Below are 21,395 nucleotides of genomic sequence, written 5' to 3' on the forward strand. Positions count from 1 at the left end.
TTCTATTCTGTTTTTTATTCCAGAAAAATTTACGCTGCACAACATCTAACCTATCAGTAAGCCTCTTAGCATGGAAAAGACAGCTAAGTGATGGGATGCTAAAGACCCCGGTACAGACTGTGTCATGACAGTCCTAGCAGGCTGGTTAAAATACTTACTTTTCCAAATTTCTAATGTATCATGAAACTTACCTTCTGAATGGCCAAATGTCTCCATCTTATTTCCTTGTATTAACAACGGAACACCAAGGCACTTGTCCTGAAGATCTAGTCTTTTAATTCCTAAGATGCTTGCAATCTAAATTTTAATGTCACTATTCATTTTGAAGGTTTCTATTTTAAATATTGACGAACTCTCGTAACAATTGTTTTACTATTTTACAATTTCTGGATAATATCAATCAAATACTACTTTCTTTTTTTTTGTAAAAACCTGGAATACTAATCTAAATTATGTTATAGTATCTGTTATCATCTTGTAGTCTTCATCAGAAAGAAAAAAGAAATCTTGTAGAAACAATGCTCTGTAAAAACAAAATATATGCTCCTCTAAAGGCCTCCGTTGCGATCAAGATATGCGATGATTATGCTGATTAAATATAATAGTTGGTTAACAGACTAACAGTTTCAAATTAGAAAACTCACACCCTTCAAGAACTGATGTATACCCATGGAAGACTCTTATTAATGGGATGATGATCAAGATATGCGATGATTATGCTGATTAAAAATAATAGTTGCAGTGATTACATTTGTAATTAAGATAAGAATACGAAGTCCTTTATTTTCTCTTTAGTTAATTATGTTTCCGTATTTGACAAAAGTAGGATATGGAAAGCATAATAAGCTATAAAAACCAAGGTGATATTACTTGAGTTACAAAAACACTAACCATATTATTTGGCACACCTAGAAACCATATCGAGTAAAATTGAAACAAAAACCCCATTTATATTTAAATTTATTAAATTTAGTTTTCATTACTTAATGTATTCCCAATCCTAACCTTCGCTATGTATATATGCGTATAAATCTTTCTTCTCCTCCGGTAATTTCATTTCTTTTTCCTCCTTCCCCTAACACCACCTCCTCCTCCTACCCTTTTCACCACCAGAAGCATCACCTTATCCTCTTGCTTTTGTACCATCAGCAAACCAACAACCATCTTCACCAACACCGCCTTCTTGTCTTCTACCCCAACCCCACCAACAACACCTCCTCCTCCTCTTCCTACGCCACCACAAAAAATAAGATGAATCGATTGATAGTAATATAATGGAATCTGCCGAAATGATTCAGGCATTCAATTTTTATTACAAACTCAATTAACGAAACCAAGGTGGTGATAGTGGCGAATTGATCTCATGGTAGAAATGAATAATTGACGAGGATTCAATTTCATCTTCTTATTGTGTTGGGAGAATGAATTTTAGAATGGTAATTTGAAGTTGGTAAGTAATTAAAATCCTGTTACTTCATTGATTTTTTTAATTAAATTGGATAGTAGTTCTGGTTTTGTTGGAATTGGGGAATTGAAAACTCAAAGAAAGGTTGAATATTTGTTTTTGGTGTTAATAGATCTGGTTTTAAATGCAGTTGAGTCTTAGGACGGAGTCAGTGCAAGGTAATTTCTCTTTTAAATTTTGTTTCAAATGTTTTTATCGTTCCATTGCTATTTATCCTTCTATTGGGGTTGTGGGGGTGGAGTTTAGAAGTACTATAATGTTGTTTTTTCAAAAAGTAGAACCTGTTGCTTCATGGAATCCTTACCTCAAAGTGACATTCACATTTTCTGCTATTGAGGTTCGTTCCTTCTTCCCTTGTGATTATGCTGTGTGCTCCCAAGTAAATGACAAGTTTTTTTTTTTATCTTTTCAAATTATTCCTTTAGATCTTGAAGTTTAGTGTATAGTATTCTTGTGGGTGTAACAATAGATCAACTGTGCATGATAGGAAGATTTTAATCACCTCTTGATCAAGTTCAAAACTTAGGTTAGGATTTCTGTGTACTTACTGTGTAATGTGTATACTCGAACTTTGACTGAGATGATACTTACTGGTATTACAGCAAAATGTTTATAATATATGGACAGTGGTGATAACAGATGTGTTAGTGGGAGTTAGAAATGTTTTCAGTATGGGTTTTGTTCGGGTCAATGGTATGAACGGTTTCATTTTTTTTTATGTATCTTTTGTTTTTTTAGTATCGTTTTAGGATAACCTTGCTGGAGAATTTTAGCTAATTATGAGGGGAGGAACGTCCATATAAGATTTAGGGTAGGTACAATATTTTCACTTTCATTGTTCATTTGCCCATCTAAACTAATTGGTTTGCAAATCAGTATATGAGCAATGATTTGTGTGTCTGTAGCATCTTTGAACATGTCTGCACAACTGTAACATGGTAAAATGCACAACTGCAGTATGATGAAATCTTATTCATATATGTTGTTCTTTCACAGGTGATTGAAATTTGTTTGCAATAGAGCGCCAATTTAAGCAACATTAGTTACTCTAACATATGTTCCTGATTCGAACAGTAGTACTCGGGTTGTCGCCATCTTTCGTACTGCTTTCTTAAGCATATGTTAGTATTTGGGCAGTGCCACTGTCGTATCAGTCTCATAACCATCATAGGTGTTATTTTGATTTGTGTGTCTTTATCATCTTTGATTATTTTTTTCAATGGACATGTAGGCATGCCATGACAATCATGACATTTCAATGACATCTTTTTATTAATGGACGTGTATAATACTTCCTGTAATTTTTCTTGCAGTTGAATAGACATTTGCACGAAATCAATTGTGGTTTCATCATAATTTTTGCTAATTTTTGTCGACGAAACCAATTTGTTGGTGATATCATAATATTTTTTTGTTGAAACCAGCTATGAAACCAAGCTTCAGTATCAGCTTCACAACCTGACATACAACTAGACAATGGCATCCATGCCGAATTTCCAACGCATCCAACAACAAATGAAGTGAATTCCACCATACCTTATTACAATGATGCTTTGCTAGATAACAATGCTTCAGCAACCTGTGGTTGTAAACAAACATGTATGTGGAAGAGTTGCACGTATGTTAGATTTTAGAAGCTTGGGAGTTGTTCCAGACCGCAAGATTCATCCTTGCAAATTGCTCCTTTGAGTCCTTATAAGACTTCTCAGACCCAGGATGACCCTTTTGAATTTGAATTGACACCATCAACAAATTTTAGTTTCATATTTCATAGTCGTCGACAAAACCAATTTGTAGTTTATTGTTGGAACCAATTTTGGTTTCACCATATTTTTTCATTTTGGTGATGAAACCAGTTTTGGTTTCATCATATTTTTTCATTTCGGTGAGACCATGGAGATGATAGTAGTGGTGGTTTGTGGTGCTACTGTGGTGGCGCTGGTGCCGGTGGTGGTCGAAGACAGAGGTTGTCGGTCGCAGCAGTGGAAGGTGTCGGCAGTGACGGTGGTGCTGGTGGTCGGCGGTGGTGGTGGGCGGTCGTGGTGCTTGTGGCGGTGCGGCAGGTGTTGGCGGTGATGCTGGTTTTGGTCGGTGGTGATCGGCGGTGGTGGTGCTGGATGGTGGTGGCGATGGAATTGCGGTGGTGGTGGAATGACGGTGGTGGCGCGGCGGTGGTGGTCAGTGGTGGTGGACGATGGTGGTGTCGGCGCGATGGTGGTGGTGGGGCGATGGTCGTGGTGCGGTGGTTGTGGTCGACGACGGTTATGATGGTGGTGGTCCGATGGTTGGCGGTGGTGGTGGCACAGTGGTGGTGTTGCTTGTGATGTGTTATTGCCGGTGGTGATAATATAATAAAACTTAAATGTGGGGTTGATTTTTATTTTAATTATGGTGATTAAACTAGGGAGTAATATAAACAATTTATGTTAAATGTGGTTTATGTCCCGTTGGAGTTGTAGCTCCCGGAATATATGGACAGGGATATATACAGTTAGTTAATGTCGTGTTAATAAGACAGATGTCACAAGCATATTGGTGGACACAGGGCGCACCAGGAATTGGGCACAGACGATCTGGACCCCTGAGAGAAACTTGTCAAACAAGAAACAGCAATCTTTGTCCGATAAGAAACGGTTTCCTAGCTAGTTTGAGATACCCTGATTTCTCATCCTATATAAGGGTAACGCTATACACAATTGAAACATATACAGAAAGAGAGAGATACTCGTTATATCATCTAATCAATGGCAGACGAAAGTTTTAATTGATCAGAAATTTTTAGGGAAATAGACGAAATTTTGAAGAAATGTAGGGATCGTTTTGAGAGTATGATAGAAGAAACAAATAGCACGCAATATCATAGGGAAACACTGACAAATCCTAGGAAAGATGTGGTGAGACTCGAATCGTCTGAAGATATTGATTTTAGTCTTTTCAAAAGGTTAACAATTAGTTTAGAGGATGATGATGCAGACCAGCATGCAGCCAAACTGGAGGCCGCCCGTGATCCTGAAAGGTTCTCTCAGCTGCTCCAGAGAGAAAGAGAAAAGAAGTTATTAATTGGTTCAGATGATGATGATACAGACAAGCTTGTAGCTAAAATGGAGGCCACCGATGACCCTGAAACATTCTCTCAGCTGCTCCATATAAAAGAGAAAAAGTTAATAATTGGTTTCGTTGATGATGAGCTTGCAGCCAAACTGGAGGCCGCCAATGACGCTGAAACATTCTCTCAGATTCTCCAGAGAGAAAGGGTAAAGCTACTATCAAGACCAGCTTGCAGCCAAACTGGCCGCCGGTGACCCTGCTCAGCTTCTCCAGAGAGAAAGGGCTGACGCCGCAGGCATATGAAGAGATTTTTGGTCGAATTCCTTCGTTCAAGCTTTTAAAACCCAGTTTAATTTTTTTATCTTTCTTATTTCATCAAGTTTTAACTTTTTCTTTTAAAGTCCTATTGATTTTTTGAGTTGTTTAGGATTTTTTCCGACAGTTCATTGATTAATATAAATAAAAAATTATCATTCATTAATTTTTCACAAGTTGATTCATCGTATCAGTCATCTAGACGATGACTCTTCAAAAGGTCCATGTCCATGATAACTTTACAACTCCGCATCTCTGTTGAGATTATTAGTCCCACATTGTTGGGAAATCTAAGATCCTGCGATTTATAATCTCTAAGAGCTTCTCCACCCATTGTCAATTGGTTTTGAATTGGATGCCCGTATTCTAACATGGTATCAGAGTAGGCTATTTGCGTCGAGTCGTTTGACCGCGCCTTTACTCCGCGTCACCCGATTTATTGTCCACGTGTTAGACCCAACGAGGCTACACGTGAGGGGGCGTGTTGAGATTATTAGTCCCACATTGTTGGGAAATCTAAGATCCTGCGATTTATAATCCCTAAGAACCTCTCCACCCATTGCCAATTGATTTTGAATTGGATGCCCGTATTCTAACAATCTCCGACTTGTAGCTTGTCTGGCTAACTTACCAGCCAACATTCCTAGTAGCAGAGTTGCAACTCCACTCGCTGTTTTTCTTCGAAGTTCCACTTGTTATTTAGAGACTATAAATTAAGATAGGTTTACCGTTCACTATGAAATAATTATTTACTATCGAAAAAGCCACATCCAGAGACTACTGATATCCCGGGTTGCCATCTGATTCGTCTACATTATCTTCGGTCTCAGTCTAATACTGAACTTAAACATCTTGATGGGCTGGTGGTGGGGGTGGAGAACTTTCTTTCTGTAATGATTTCATATCAACACCATTTGTAGTAGCCTTAATCCACTTTCTGAATCTTATCATCCACATCAATTTGTGAATTCACCAACTGATCTGCATGAAAGCCATAATGGCCAAGTGCAACATCAACAAATGTGAGTCCACGCGCCTCTTCTCATGAGGTTGAACTCTCTATCTGCCTCTAGATATAAAATGGTGGCCATTACACACTTATTTGAGCTTCCACTTTTCTAGCTCAGTTTCTAGTTCAAGTGATTTATTTATTGTAACCTGCAAGAAGTTGTGCAAGGCGTGCTTTATATTGAGTGATCGAATTTTTGTTACCGGTTGAATCATCATCTCTAGATAGAGTACTTCTATGGATGTCAGAAATCTACTGTACAGTATTTTACAACAACTTTAGCAAGACTGAACTGAGTTACCAGGAACACCAGTGTTGGAATTGCCTAAAATTTCACGTATTTGTCTAGGAGTTTCCTGCAAATTAACAAATGGTGAAGCCTCTGACTTTATGCAGCTCAGCAAACACAATGAAATAGTCGACGATTGTAACACAGATGTACTGATTTTTATCTTAAGTCTTCTTGTTTTTGCTTAGAAGATGAAAGCGAACACTCATGACTATAATTGTTTGAGAACATTCAGCTCATGTTTCCCCTGAAACCTCTCATATTTTTAAGAGCTGTTCCTCATCCTTCCGTTGGTATAAAACCATACATTTCGTCTGTGTCGTATCGCTGTACAGTTTGGTACATGTTTCTTGTAGTTCAAATTCATTTTTTATTGGTTGTTTCTGGTATCAGAATAGCTTCCTCAAGGTATGCAATCAATGTCATTTTATAAGCAGCCCCTTACATTTCCTTGATCATTAGTGCACTCTAGTAACCCCTTGCACTGTGTAAACATTTTGGTCAGTTTCATTAATAGATGGAATTCTAAGTTTACCTTCAGTTTTTCCACGAGCTCGAGAATTTGATGAATGTGAGCGACACGCATGCAATTTTATTAGATTTGCTAGTCTAAATGAAAGTGGATGCCTTTGCCACCCCTTGAGTAAAGAATCAAATTCGTAGATAATTAATTCTAAAAACTCTTGCTAAGCGTATTTTGGGCATGGAAGGAAACAATGTAACTTACTTCAATCAACCCGCGGTATTCTGAGAAATGTCGAACTCTGATAGTAAAGGAAATACAGTGTCACTTGGCTGTCTGCTTTTTTTTCCCGTTGTTATGAGCGTTTTTATTTGGCACCTTGACATGTTTTGGAATCTCTTAATTTTGAGGAAATACACAAAACTGTGACTGAAATGTGCATTTCTTTCAAAAGTGCGATTGATTTGAAAATTCTTCCAAAAGTGTGACTGACTTTACCTAATACCCAAGGTATCCTTTATAGCCCGATGTCTACACATGGATAGCTTGATGTCCACATATTCGTAGCTGATGTCCATACATTTACAGCGTGATGTCCACATATTTACAGCGTGATGTCCACATATTTCATGAATAGTGTCCGATGTCTAGACTTCGAAACATGGATGTGCACACTTATCCAACATATGATTACGGCTAGATTCTGGATGTCTACATATAATATCTGCACATCAGTAAAAAAATGGTGGGGTATCAGTGTGTCTATATTTACACATCCATGAAGGGGTGTCTACACATTCTTACCCGATGTGTACACATATGTTACCGATATGTACACATCAGAGGACAAAATCCGGTATTTCCGTAAAAGATTAGGGCATATATGTCCGTTGACCGGTCATGGTCACACTTTTGGAAGAATTTTCAAATTGGTCACATTTTTTGGAAGAAATGCACATTTCAGTCACACTTTTAGGTAAATTCCCCTTAATTTTTGAAATTTGTTATCGTTAATCAAGAAGGTGGGGGTCCTCAGATTTCAAGGTTCCAGGGAGCAGAGCAAATTAGACCAGAATAAGCTGATTGTGTAACGAACAAAAATTTAGTTGTGAAATATTCACCCAGAATAGTGCACACAACATTTGTCAGAAGCCTGTACCTTGGTGACTCTGTAGGTAAAGATAAAAACCACCACTTGCTAAATAGACAAGAAATTTGACTTTTCAAGAAACTTACTCTAACCAAGTCAGATTGCGACTGAGAAGGAGTATTTTTTTTTTTTTTTTGTTTTTTCCGAAAAGAAAAAGATTCTATTAAGGGTTCACACACTTATATCACAAGTGAAGAAGCGTATCCCAATTGAACAAAATAGATCTTACATTAATGTCTTACTAATAAGAAGGATAATAGACTTTTGAGCCTCTGTGGATAAACACATATGCCGAACATCTATTCATATCTGACTCACTGAAATCATCAACGTCAACTCCTTTCACTCCTTCTAGTATGAAGGTTTGCAGAGAAACAAAGTTCTCCTCATGACAGTGCAGCTGAAAATCTTCATTGATGAAAGCAACATCATCATCTAACCAACTAAAATAATTGGAACAGTTATAGATGTGCCGGGGCTCTATCCCCTTTGCTCCAAAAACATAGGCCTCTCTAGGATGAACAGGCAGTACAAGCTGAAGTTTTTCAGAACGCAAATTGTAAACTTGGAGATGCTTCCCGTTGAACCAGTAAAGAAACATCTGATCTGAGAAACTGAAGATGCCAGTAGGAGGTGTACTGTCGAAGCAAAAACAGCAGGGAACTGGCCATATTCTTGTAGAATCTACACGAACATCAAAACTCTCCTCATTAACCCACCATTTATCCTTGAATAGGTACAACTGAACTTTACAACAACAACAGCAACTAGTACTACTCAGATGACCATCACGGCAACGATGAGAATAATCACTTCCGTTCCTTGATAATTTTTCGAAACGTGCAATACAAGGAGATCCCTTAAATTCCAGAAGATGAGGATAATCAACATGCAAGTGCTTACAAGGAAATCCCTTGAACTCCAGAAGATGAGGATAATCAACAAGTGCTTCTGCTGCTCTCCAGTTGTGCGTTTAGCTGGCAGTTGCATGAACTTTGGTACTTGTCGTCATGGAGATTGAACGACAGTAGCATCTCCAACTTTTTTTTTGAAAAGAAGAGAAGATTTATTGAGATAAAAAGAATATACAGCAGATCTACCAGAGGTAGAGAAAAAGAAGGAAAAGATTACAACAAACCAAACAAAAATAGAATCCCAAGCATTGTGGACTATACTGGAAAAATTAAGATGAACTCTTCTACCCGCAGCCTCTGCCCAAGCTAAAATTGAGCTTCGTACTTCCAATCCCAGGTCAGCTTCGGTTTTGAAAGAATGGTTGGGCTCAAACGTACGCTTATTCTCTCTAACCAGATAGAGTAAACCACTGCAGCTGGCATTAGCTTCCAAATAAAATTTCCTGAAGCTGAAAAGTGCTTATGTTTCCAACAGTGTGCAAGCATTCGCATACTACCTGGTACCACCCAAGACCAGCAAGAACTAGGCAATGCCATAGACCAAATTCTATGAGCTATTTTACAGTGAAGGAAGGTATGACCAAATTCTGTATCATCACCACAGATGACACATGAGTTGTATATATCTACTCCTTTATTCTGCAAGTTGTCGATGGTATTAAGTCTCTCATAAATTAAGCACCAAATCATAAAATTAATCTTAGGAGGGATTGACTTGTTCCAGAAAAAAGCATGAGGGAACTCATCCAACCCAAAACCTTCTACTAACTTGGGGTAAAGAGATTTGACGTTGAAAGTCCCACTGTTGTTTAGAGTCCAGCGTCTGGTATCTGAGAGCCTGTCCAACTCCGGTGGATTGCTGCGAATCCTTACCAAAAATGGTGCAAAATTATTTGCTTCAAGATTGGAGAGATATCTTTTGAAATTGAAAAGCCAATTCCCGACAGCAGAGATCATATCAGCTAGCTTTGAATTCTTATTACAAGCTAACCTGTAAAGCGTGTGAATACGTAAATCACAAAGTTCACAAACAATGTTCGCACTCTAGGTACAGACTCGCACTGATAATACAATGGGATTGATTCCTTGGCTCCAAACCTTCGGGTTTATCATAGCCTCATCTAATAACATCGCGAGGGGCGTTTACGTAGGGGAAGATAAAGAAAACGAAGCATAAAAGTAAAACTCATGGAGTGTTAGACAAATATAAAGTGCTGAAATGTAAATAAGACTGGGATTTACGTGGTTCAGCACTAAGGCCTACATCCACGGGGTTGTTGTTTCACTATATACTTGATAGTTACAAAGATAGTCGAGTGACTTTGGGGTTTACATAGGTCTGTATATTGTAAAGGACTAACTTACACTCACAATCTTTCTCTCTCCTTCTCTTCCTCAATTTTCCCCTCCCCTTACTCTTGGTGGAGAGGGAGTATTTATAGGGTTAGAGTGTGGGACCCATCTCTGAGGGCCGTTGGAACCTTATCTTCTTGTGTTTTGTGTCCATCACGCGGGGGTCTTCGTTCATTACTTCATCACGCAGAGTCGTCCTCGTTCGTTCCACGGGTTGATCGACACGTATGCTGCTCAGAGTGTTTAATGCGGGTAGTTGAGGCGCCTGCTCGTGTCAGGCAAGTGTCTTCTGCCCCTGTCACATCCATGTCAGTTCACCTTCTCTTCACCGTTGATCTTGGCTTCTTTTGGGGATGAGATAAAGTAACTCTTCGGGAGTTATTTGGTGCTCCACAGTACATCTTCTTCTGGGGCGAAGGCCTCTCCTCCTAGGAAAGAGGGTCCCTCAAAAAATCCTTCCGGGTCTCGAAACGCTGCCGACCGTGCGGTTTCCCGTCCTCGTGATGACGTTAGGTGTACGCAGACACCTCCTCGTGCTGTTGCCTTTGATGTTCCGCCTCTGCGTTCAGTAGTGCCCGTGCAGCACCCTCTGCCACCGTCTCCAGTACTTTCTTTCAAAGGGAAGAACTCCAAAGGTGTTGTGCCGAGAGCCGAATCGTCTAAGAATCCTCCTTTGAAAAGAAAAGCTTCCGAAGCTTTTGTTGGTTCGTCCGATCCCGCGGAAGGGGATGAGGCTGCCACGGTGATACGCAGCGTTTCGGTCAGCAAGAAGAAAGTCACGTTTAAACATATTGACCTTGAAGTTTTCAAGGAGAAGCATGAGCTTCAAGCCTTCGAGGTTCGTTTCTATGACCCTGAGGATGATATTACTTACGAGCTCATCTCGAAGTATCAGTTTGATGAATTTCACTTGTTGACTACGGTTGGAGCCTTCGAGGCGGGCCTTATGCTGCCGTTGTACAAGTCTGGTGACTCCTTTTATTACGATGTGCTCGCTGGTCGTGAAGGCTCTTCCACCAATACTCACAGTCGTTCTGTGTCGCAATTATCGGGGAATTATCTCCGTGCACTGAGGGAGTGTTATCTGCGGAGTAAGGGAGAGACGACGATGACGTGTTACGTTCCAAATCCCGCGGAGAGGGAATGGTATACTCCTGAAAACTTCAACAACTCCTTTGGTGATTACGTCAATAGTAGGAACCGTAAACCGTGGAGTGTTAGCCTTCGGAATCTCGCTGCTCCTCGGGGCGAAGTTCGTCTGTTAAGTGAGGTCAGCGATGCAAAACTGAAGTATGTTCCAGGCACCTAGGGGTCTAGTCAGCGGAAACTTTTTCCGGCACGTGAGAGGATCAAGCGTGACCATGACTACGAGTGGCACGCTACTGTTATCGAAGTTGTTGGTCCTTGGGCATACGGTTGGATTCCCGGTCCACGCGGTTCGCGTCCTTCTGAGAGTAGCAGGACACGTGAATCTCCTCCTGCTCGTTATGGAGATTTCTGTCCCTGGCGTTTAAACTTCGCAGGTATGAACTTTCCTTATGCCCTCGACGTCGTTGAAGGAGACGAGGAGGAAGGTTCTGGTGCTATACTTCCACCGAAGAGTGCCACTACTGCCAAGGTATGGTTATTGCAGATTCTGGCCGCGCCTCTCCTTTTTTTGAAAATCAAACTGTTCGAAAAAATAACTCTGTGGAATATGTGTTGGTTTGCAGGTTTCGGAGAAGAAAAAGATTGGGCCGAAGCAGTCTTCTACCATTGTGATGGGTGAGGCCGAGGTTCATGAAGAAGTTACCAGTCCGGTAAACGAAGAGTTTGCCGAGGATGAGGATATTTATGATGGGGAAGAACGCACTGATACTAATGCCGCGGAGGAGGAGATTGGTGCGGGTTGTGATGGTGATGGAGGGAGAAATAATGCCGCGGTAGCTGACGGCAGTGTTATCGCTGATATGTCTGTTCCTGCTGGTGATGCTGCGGAAACTCTCCCCACCATTTCTCAAGAGTTCTCTTTTGACAGGGTTTATTCCGCAGGGGAACTCTTTGACGATGCTCTTGATTTTCCTGAAGACTTCTCTCTACTTTCCCCCAATGATGATTGGGATGTGCTCGGGGGGTCTGGTAAGGAAGACGCTGCTGTTCAGGATGGAGGCGCGGATGATCACGATACGCATGTTGATGCCGAAACTTGTGCTGATGGGGAAATATCAGCAAAGGGGAAGTCCGTGGTTGACTCGCCTTCCGAGGATTTCCCTCATTCGCTGATGTTTGAGGGTGAGAACGCCATAATGGATTGGCTCAAGAAAAAGGGTCTACTGTTTGTCCCTCATCCTGCCCCGGTGGTTGCTGGTGAAAAGGATTCTGATGCGTATACCCGTCGGATGATGGAACTATCTTTCAAGGCGCGGGTATCTGAGATGTGGGGGAAAAGATTGAGTGTTCCCGAAGCTTCCCTCGTATCGGAGCCTCCTACTTCTGTCGCGGATATGATGGCCATAGCCGATGGGTATCAATATGGTTTTCCTCAGCAGCGTGTCTTGGAGGTAAGTCTTCGTACATATCTTTTCGTGACGATTGAATCCTTCGATGTAATAATGTTTGCTGTTTTGATGTGTAGATGATGAGGAGTGAGCATTGTAACCATGTGCTGTATCAGTTCTTTAAAGCGAAATATTTTAAGCTGGAGGCTAAGCTTCGTCACAGAGAAAAGGAATTGTCTGCGGCTGAGGTGGAAATAGAAGAACTGAAGAAAAGCCTTAAAGAGAAAGAAAGGTTGGGTGAAGCGGAGGCTGGTCTTCGTTCAGAGCTTGCTGCCGTTCGCGCTGAGTTAGAGCAAACTCGCGGCCAAGTTTCAGCTTTCACAGGTTTGGTTCTTTTTCCTCTTTTACCCTCACAGTGCGTCGTAATTCCTCTATATTACTTAGTTGTTCTGTCTGAGTCTCCCCACCCTATCTCCAGTGGGTGGCGTCCCCGAGCTGATATGGCTTCGAAACGAAAGGGCACGACAAAAGTCTCGTATCAAACAGATGGTCGAGAAAATTAAGAGTGAAGCCAAAAAGTGGGACGCTCGGGTGAGGTATGACGCACAAGGCATGTTCAAATGGTTGATATGCAGAATCTGTATAACCATGACCGTACTTTGTTCAATGGTACACTGCTGTGGACACGTGAGAATCTGCGGGAATCCCGTGAGCGCACTTCATTGTTGGAGTCTAGGATACATCTTCTGGAAGAGGAATTACGAAAGGCTCACTCCCTTCCTTTTCCGGGAGTTAAGGAGAGCATGATGTGTCTTACCAAGAAAGGGACGATGCCCGATCCGAAGTTGGGGCTCTAAGCAAGGCCCTTGCTGCGTCTCGCGCTGAAATAACTCGCCAGGATGAGTCTGAGAGAAATCTTGAAGTATGTATGTACATACTTAGCAAAGGGGTATCAGAGATAAACTACGAAGTCAACCACCTTCGTCACATGGATTCGATGAAGCAGGTAGAATTAGATGCCAATCAATTTACTCTCACCAACCTTCAACTAGATTATAAGAAATTATCCGCGGAACATGACCATCTTGATGAAGCGCGAGATGCGGTTGTTAATGAGTATGAAGAGGCTTCGGCTTGTGTCGAAGGTATAACCCCATTTCATCGAGTGTGATTGTTTCTTTTCTGTGCTAACTCCCTGGTGTTGTCTTTTTCAGAGCTCGAGGGACAACTCCGCGTTGCAAATGAAAAATTTGAAAAGGCTCAATCTTCCTTAGCGCAGCAGGAAGAACAGACTAATCATTTTAAGAGTTTGGCGGCATCCCGCGAGGAGGCCGTTGGTGCTGCTTCTAAAGAAGTAAATCGTCTATCTTCGTTGTTATCCCAAGCCCAACAGCGGACGACAGTGATTATGCATAAGGCTCGGTGTCAATTGGCTGAGGAGACAAACAAGATGCTGGAGAAGATTGAGCTTGGCCTCAAGACCGAGCATGGCCTCGTGAAGAGTTATCCGCGTCGTCCAGTGCCTGCTTCCTTGCCTGGCTCCTCGGGACCCTCATCTGGTGGGAGCGTCCCTTCAACTCTTCGGAACAACCCTGCTGATGAGGCGACATCATCTAAGTAGAGACCGCGGCATCATTATCCTTCCCTTAGATTTTGCTAGTATTTTGTAAAAAGAATATTTTTGATGTGTATTCCTTGTATTGGCCTTGCTGATTTTTGTAACCAACCTTTATGAAATGGATCATTTTTTTGATATACCTGCAATATCAGCTTGTTGTTTATTTTAAGCATTGTGATGAAAGACACTAAAAACAAAAGAAGAGTTTTTTTTTAAGTGTTTGGGTGCGATACCGAAGGGAGGTACCTTCGTGATCGGCTTGAGACCTGTCACCCCGCTGGCGAACCCTTGGCCAGAGGATTCCCAGACGGTGGGGGCCGAGGAAACGTTCTAGGATATGGGGTTAAAATATTTACATACACCCATTCCGTCGACCCGTTGCCTTAAGATTGGTTGGGTATCTCTTTCTGCTGGGTGCCTTCCCCCTGGTCTTACACTTATGGACACTGATGGGGGATCCCTGAGAGATTGTAGATTAACTACTTTCCACAATATTTTTGATAGGTTTTGTCTACTTGAATTTTAGAAAGCTTGTTTGATTGATAGGTTGAGGCCTGCAATTCCTCGTCCAGAGATAGAAACATGTAGAGCGGTCACGCTGCCTTCTTCTTATGGTCTTCTTCACGCAGATGCAAAGCTGTGTTGCTCCTATGGGTAATATAGTTTAAGCCACTTAGCATTCCAAGGATGCCGGAGGACCTCGCCTTTCAGATTGCGAAGGTAGTAGGAACCGTTTCCCGCAATGTCGTGTATTATAAAAGGTCTTCCCCACGTATGTGCTAACTTTACCCATCTCTTTTCTCGTTGATACTGTGGGATTTTTCTCAACACATACTTCCCCTCTACAAAATTTCGAAGCTTTACTTTTTTGTTGTACTCCCTTGCTAGTCTTCGTTGATAATTTTCCATCTTCTGCAATGCTGCTTCCCTTCTTCCTTCTAGATCGTCCAATCTCTCTAACATCATGTCTGTTGTGAGATTTTTCTCCCATGCTTCGGTCTTTGTGGTTGGCATGAGGATCTCTGTTGGGATGACTGCTTCAGCTCCATAAGTGAGGAGAAATGGGGATTCCCCAGTGGCAGATCTTCTTGTTGTTCTGTATGCCCATAACACATTATGCAACTGTTCACACCATCGCCCCTTATGTTCGTCTAATTGTTTTTTGAGGATAAGGGCGAGGGTCTTGTTAGTGGCTTCCGCCTGTCCATTGCTTTGAGGGTATATGGAGGTGGATTTGTTCTTCCTTATCTTGAAAGTATCGAAGAGCATGTCTATGTTTTTCCCCTGTAATTGCTTACCATTATCGGACACGATTTATGCTGGTATGCTGAACCTGCAAATGATGTTCTGGAATATGAAAGTAAACACATCCACGTCTCTGATCCTGGATAAGGCTTTAGCTTCTACCCATTTACTGAAGTAGTCCGTAGCTACTATCAATAATCGTCTTTTCCCTGATCCTTCGACGAAAGGCCCGACGATATCTATGCCCCATTTTGCAAATGGCCACGGTCTATCTACAGAATTTAACATTGTTGCCGGCGCGTGTATCTTTTTGGCGAAACGCTGACATTCTTCACATCGTTGGGACATTATTGCGGCATCCTGTATCATCGTGGGCTAGTAATATCCTTGCATCTTTGCTTTGTCGTCTAGTGATCTCATACCGCTATGATTCCCTGCGTCGCCATAATGGATGTCTTTTAGAATTCGATGCCCCTCTTTCCGAGATAAGCAACGTAGTAACGGTCCGAGGAAGGATTTCTTGTACAGGACCCCATCCCGAAGATCATATCTTCCTACTTTGGAGAGTATTTTCCTAGCCTGTTTATAGTCCGCGGGTAAACTTCCCTTTTCGAGAAACGCATGGATCACCATTCTCCAATCATCTTCGTTGCTGAAGTCTTCGTCTTGATTTGCTCTTGACAGGATATCTTCTTCGTCAAAATCGTTATGGATGTCGTCTCCTACCTGGTCTTCGATATTTTGTTCCACTGTATCTTGATTGGTAGCGAAGGAGAATTGAGATGCAATCGAATGCTCGTATACCCTTGTTATTTTAATAGCTTCGACGCTTTCGTCCTTCAGCATGGATGATATATATGCTAGGGCATCCGCGTGCCTGAGATCCCTTCTGCATAAGTGCCGGAACTTGATGTTCGGAATTTGTGATGCCAATGTTTGGACCAAGGCCATGTAAGCTGAGAGGGTGTCATCGTACACCTTGTACTCGAGCCCTATTTTCCGTATGACAAGCTGCAAATCACTTGTTAGTCTTACGTCGGTTACCCCCATCTCTATTATTACACGGAGGGCATGTACGACTGCCTCGTATTCGACGACGTTGTTGGTATGCTCTTTGAATTCTAACCTGAGTGCCTGTACAATCCTTTCTCCGGTTGGGGTGGTGATGACAATGCCTATTCCTGCTCCTTCCTTATTTTTGGAACCATCGACGAAGACTTCCCATTGTCTTTGACTCGCAGGTTCGAGGATATCCATTGGAATCCTGCTTTCTTCCTCGGCTTCTGGTATTCCCTCAATATCTTCGTCATTGTCCAGGGGGGAGGTCTGCTAAGAAATCCGCCAAAACTTGGGATTTTCGAGAATGTTGAATTTCGTGAATGATGTTGAATTGGTCTAGGTGGGTGTTCCACTTGGCTATTCTGCCCACTTTTCCCGTGCTTTTGAGGACTGCTTCCAGTGGTGCTTTGCATGGGACCCGGATGAAGTGAGTTAGGAAGTAAGTTCTCAGCTTTTGAGTAGCCCATACCAATGCTAGGATAAGCTGTTCGATCTTTGTGTAGTTCCTTTCCGCAGAATTGAGGGTCTTACTGACGTAATAGATAGGCTGTTCTATCTTCGTATTGGTTTTGACCAACACTGCGCTGCCTGCGTCTTCTGTTGCTGTTATGTATAATGCCAAAACTTCATCAGGATACGGCTTCTGCAGGATCGGAATTGAAGCTAGGTATTCTTTGATTTTTTGGAAGGCTTCTTCGCATTCTGCGGTCCAATCAAACTTGCTCCCTTTTTTGAGAATATTGAAGAAATGTTTGCATTTGTCCGAGGATCGGGCAATAAATCTTCCCAAGGCTGCTATGGACCCATTGAGTTTCTGCACTTCTTTTAAATTCTTAGGGGATGGCATTTCTACTATGGCCTGAATCTTTACTGGGTCTACCTCAATGCCACTTTTTGTTACCAGATACCCAAGGAATTTCCCCGAGGTGACACCGAAAGTACATTTCTCTGGATTCACTTTCATGTGATGTTTTCTCATTGTTTCGAAGATATCTCTCAAATCCTGGTGGTGATCTTTGCGCAGCTTACTTTTGACGAGCATATCGTCAACGTAGACTTCTAAGGTACTACCAATCCATGGCCTGAAGATAGCATCGACCATTCTTTGGTATGTTGCCCCTGCGTTTCGAAGTCTGAAGGGCATTCTAGTGTAGCAATAAAGGCCATGTGGCGTGTAGAACGCCGTGTGTGGATGATCTTCTTCTGCCAGAGCTACTTGGTTGTAGCCAGAATGTCCATCCATGAATGACAGTTCTTCATATCCTTCTACTGCTTCTACCAGCTGATCTATGCTTGGAAGGGGATAGCTGTCCTTTGGACATGCCTTGTTGAGGTTAGTAAAATCGATGCATATCCTAACCCCTCCATTTTTCTTAGGAACGACGACCATATTGGAGATCCACGTAGGGTACTTGACTTTCTTGATGAAACCTGCGTCTAGTAGTTTCCGAAGTTCTTTTTCCACTGCCTTATGATACTCCGGTGCAACTTTTCTTATTTTTTTCCTGAAAGGTGGTGTGCCTGGTTTGATGTGCAGCTCGTGTTGTATTACTTTTGGGTCAATCCCAGGCATATCTCCTAATTTCCAGGCGAATACATCCGCGTAATCTTTAAGTAATTTGGTTAGAGAATCTTCTCTTTTTTCGTCCATTATGGTCCATACTTTGATCATCTTCGGGTTTTCTTCCGTTCCTATGTTGATTTCTTTTACGGGATCTACTGGCGTGAACACCGGCTTCGGATCCCCGAGAACTGGGACGTTCTTTGATTGCTATTTGGTATGTTTCTGTCCTTCGTTGGCTGCTGAAGTACTTGTCTCTGTGTTTAGGACATTATCATCTTTGGTCAAACCCCTTCCTGTAGTTTCCTTGAGGAACAGGTCTATGACCTTCTCTTTCGCGGCTTCTTTATTTTTAATTCTTCGGGTTTTTCGCTGCTCTTCTTGTTCGTTGTCGATGCGATCCTGAGTGGCTTGGCACTCTCTTGCAGAGACCCGATCTCCCTTGATTTCCATTACTCCCTCAGGTGTAGGGAATCTGAGATATTGGTAGTAAGTTTCCGCCACTCCCTTGAGTTTATGTAGCCACTTTCGTCCGATAATGGCGTTGTAGGGGGATGGGGCGTCAACCACGCTGAATCGTGTTTCTACTTTCATGGGTCCGGCGTTAACTTGCAACACGATGTCTCCCAATGGCTTCGTGGGTGCCCCATTGAATCCGTAGATGGTGTAATAAGAGGTCATCAGCTGTTCTTCATGGAGTTTCATTCGTTTGAATGCGTCGTAGAATAGAACGTTTACTGAGCTTCCCCGTCTATGAGGATCTTTTTGAGGTTACATACAACCACTGGTAGTGTGAGGACCAGGGGGTCGTTATGGTCTTCCATATCTTCTTCGATATCTTCAGCATCGAAAATAATAGGTGAGTCCATCCACTCTTCGTGCTCGTCCACCTCTATCCCATCGATCTTATACAATTCGCAGCGGTCTTCGAACTGCTTCCGTAGCCTCTTTCCTATCTGTGCTGTAAGTGAGGGCCCTGCGGCTTCAGAACACGAGATGGTGTTGATTGTGCGGTTCCCTTATGGAAGCTGGACTGGCTTGGTTCGTTTGGATCTATCCTCGGCGACATCCTTTCGTATGTAATGTTTGAGCTCGCCAGCATCGATTAATTTTTGGATCATTATTTTGAGGTTTTTACATTTTTCGGTCTGGTGTCCGTTGAAGCAGTGATATTCACAGTAATCTTTAGACTTCTCGGTTCTCGGGGGCTGTTTTCCCTTAGACCATGGCCACTCCAGGTTTTCCCTTCCTTTGATCTCTCGCAGGATCCGAGCATAGCTAGCGTTGAGCTTCATGTAAACTTGATCTTCGAATTTTCGATCGCCTGTTCGTCGTTCGTCCCTTCGTTCCTTCCTGTCTTCGTGAGGCCGCTCCGCTGAACAATTTCTTTTGGCCCCATTGGTTTGTTCTGCTGAATTGATACGGTGAGACCTCTGCGTGTACGCCCTCGGGTTTTCACGCTGGATTTCTTCAAGACGAGCGTGCTTTTCAATAATTATTCGAAGATCTTCCTCTGTCTTAGGTACGCTTCCATGAATCTCAACGAATAGTGGACTCATTCGGTCTAATCCCCACTTTTAGCAGTTGATACTTACCACCGGGTCCACACTTCCTATGGCTTGGCAGACCTTGTGCCATCTGTTAGTGTATTCCCTCGTGGTTTCCTTATAGACGATTGCTAGCGAAAATAGCTTATCCATTCCAATATTAACAGCCTTGTTGTACATGTAAGTTCTTAAGAACTTTTCTGCGAGTTGGTCGTAGGAGTGGATGGAGTCTGGAGGCAGATTATCAAACCAAGACAATGCCGATCCCTACAGGCTCGATGGGAAGTATCTACAGAGTACTGCGTTGTTTTGACTCCATCTAGCCAAGACACGGTTATAATACCGAATGTGTGCTGCGGGATCACTGGATCCGTCATAGCATTCGAATGTCGGGACAGGGCATTTTAGTGGAATAGGGGTGTTGGCCAGGAGATGAGTTAGGGGCGTGGAGTTAGCCTCTCTCATGACCTCTTCTAACCTTCCCCCGCCTTGTCTACTTTTTAACTGCCTGATCTCTGCCATCATTTCATCACGCAGCTCTTCCATCGCGCGGTGGTGCCCTACGCTCTTCTGCTCGTGATAGCTTGACTCTCCGTCGTTATAATCCGGGTCGGATGCGCTACTTCCCCTAGCCGCGTTTCCATTAGATGCTACGATGACTCTTCGGTCTCGGTTTGGTTCTGGTGCCTTTGAATTTGCTTCATCGAGTTGTTGGCTCGTCTTTGTGCTTAGGGCAATCCGGTCTTTTAAATCCTGGTTTTCTCTGGCCAACAGAGCTACATCATCTGCGTAAACCTTCTGGCTCTTCTTCAATTCCTCAAGCTCGGCCATCAATCGATGTGATTGGTTCGACCCCTGATTGGGAGTCCCATCTCGTGCTACTACGGCCATGGTGCCGCCTTCTTCTATGGTTTGCACTAAAGGTGGGGGAGGTTCAGCTTCGATTGTTGGCATTTCCAGATCGTGCGGAGTGCCCATGTGCGGCGTTAGAGCCGCCGGCACAGTTTGATTCTGCTCGTTTGTTGATGGCATTCCGAAGGTCGGCGGGTGCGCGGGTTGGTGTGTTCTGGATTCATCCACCCTTTCTTTTGGTTGGTGAAATTGATTCGTAGCAAAATTTTTGCTGGCTTCCGCAGCCTTTGGGGCTGCCGCTGTTGTACTATACTTTGTTGCCGCTGCTCTGAGGGACGCGGCTGCGACGGAGTTAGCGTTCATAGGCGAAGTGATTTCCGCAGTGTCCTGCCTCTGACTGGTCATTTTGGCTTTGTCTCATTTCTTCTTGCTCCGGGTGATGACCGGGGTTGTCCTTGGTGCTTCCTTTGACGTGGCTTTGGATTTTCCTGCTTCCTGCATCTTTTCCATCGTGGGTCCTTTTGTCGCTTTCGTTTTCTTTCTGCACAAGGGAATTTCAAACAGCGAGAAACAGAAATATTGTGCGGATCGGGTTAGTTTACAAAATTCCTTACTCCAAGACCGGGAAAAACTGCCCGAGGGCCACAAAGAACTTTTAAAAATGCGGGTTCATTGAAGGTACGCGGGAACGTGAAAGGATCCCCTTGAAAATGCACGTAGATCTTTTTGATAATTTTTGAAAGCGACCCACTGGAAAGCCAGGTCCGTACGAGATCTAAAAAAATGTAAATCCATGGATCTAAGCGTTAAATCTTTTAACCAGTTTAAATTTCTTCGACAGATACTACTAGGACCATCAAAGATAACGGGTGCGTTTTTGAATATAGTAAAGTTAACAAACGGTAAATACTGCTAGAGCTAATGAAATGGAGCAATCATATGCTAATTTAATATGAAATCACAGGATAAGATAAATCTTTTACCGGGACGAAGTCCCTGTTTCTAGCGCCAAATTGTGAACACGTAAATC

General features: G+C 42.6%; 1 long non-coding RNA gene across 3 annotated transcripts; it reads left to right on the forward strand.

Moving 5' to 3' along the window:
- Nucleotides 1-1,011: 1,011 nt before the first annotated feature.
- On the forward strand, nt 1,012-2,831 carry LOC113283377. Of its 3 annotated transcripts, XR_003327445.1 has the most exons (4): nt 1,020-1,450; nt 1,596-1,623; nt 1,744-1,802; nt 2,462-2,831. It is a non-coding gene; the product is annotated as an uncharacterized LOC113283377 (long non-coding RNA). The 3 variants fall into 3 exon arrangements; XR_003327444.1 differs by having other exon boundaries at nt 1,012-1,450; nt 1,596-2,276; XR_003327443.1 differs by having other exon boundaries at nt 1,596-1,802.
- Nucleotides 2,832-21,395: the final 18,564 nt, after the last annotated feature.

The sequence above is a fragment of the Papaver somniferum genome, chromosome 5 (genome assembly GCF_003573695.1).
Source record: "Papaver somniferum cultivar HN1 chromosome 5, ASM357369v1, whole genome shotgun sequence".
NCBI lineage: Eukaryota > Viridiplantae > Streptophyta > Magnoliopsida > Ranunculales > Papaveraceae > Papaver > Papaver somniferum.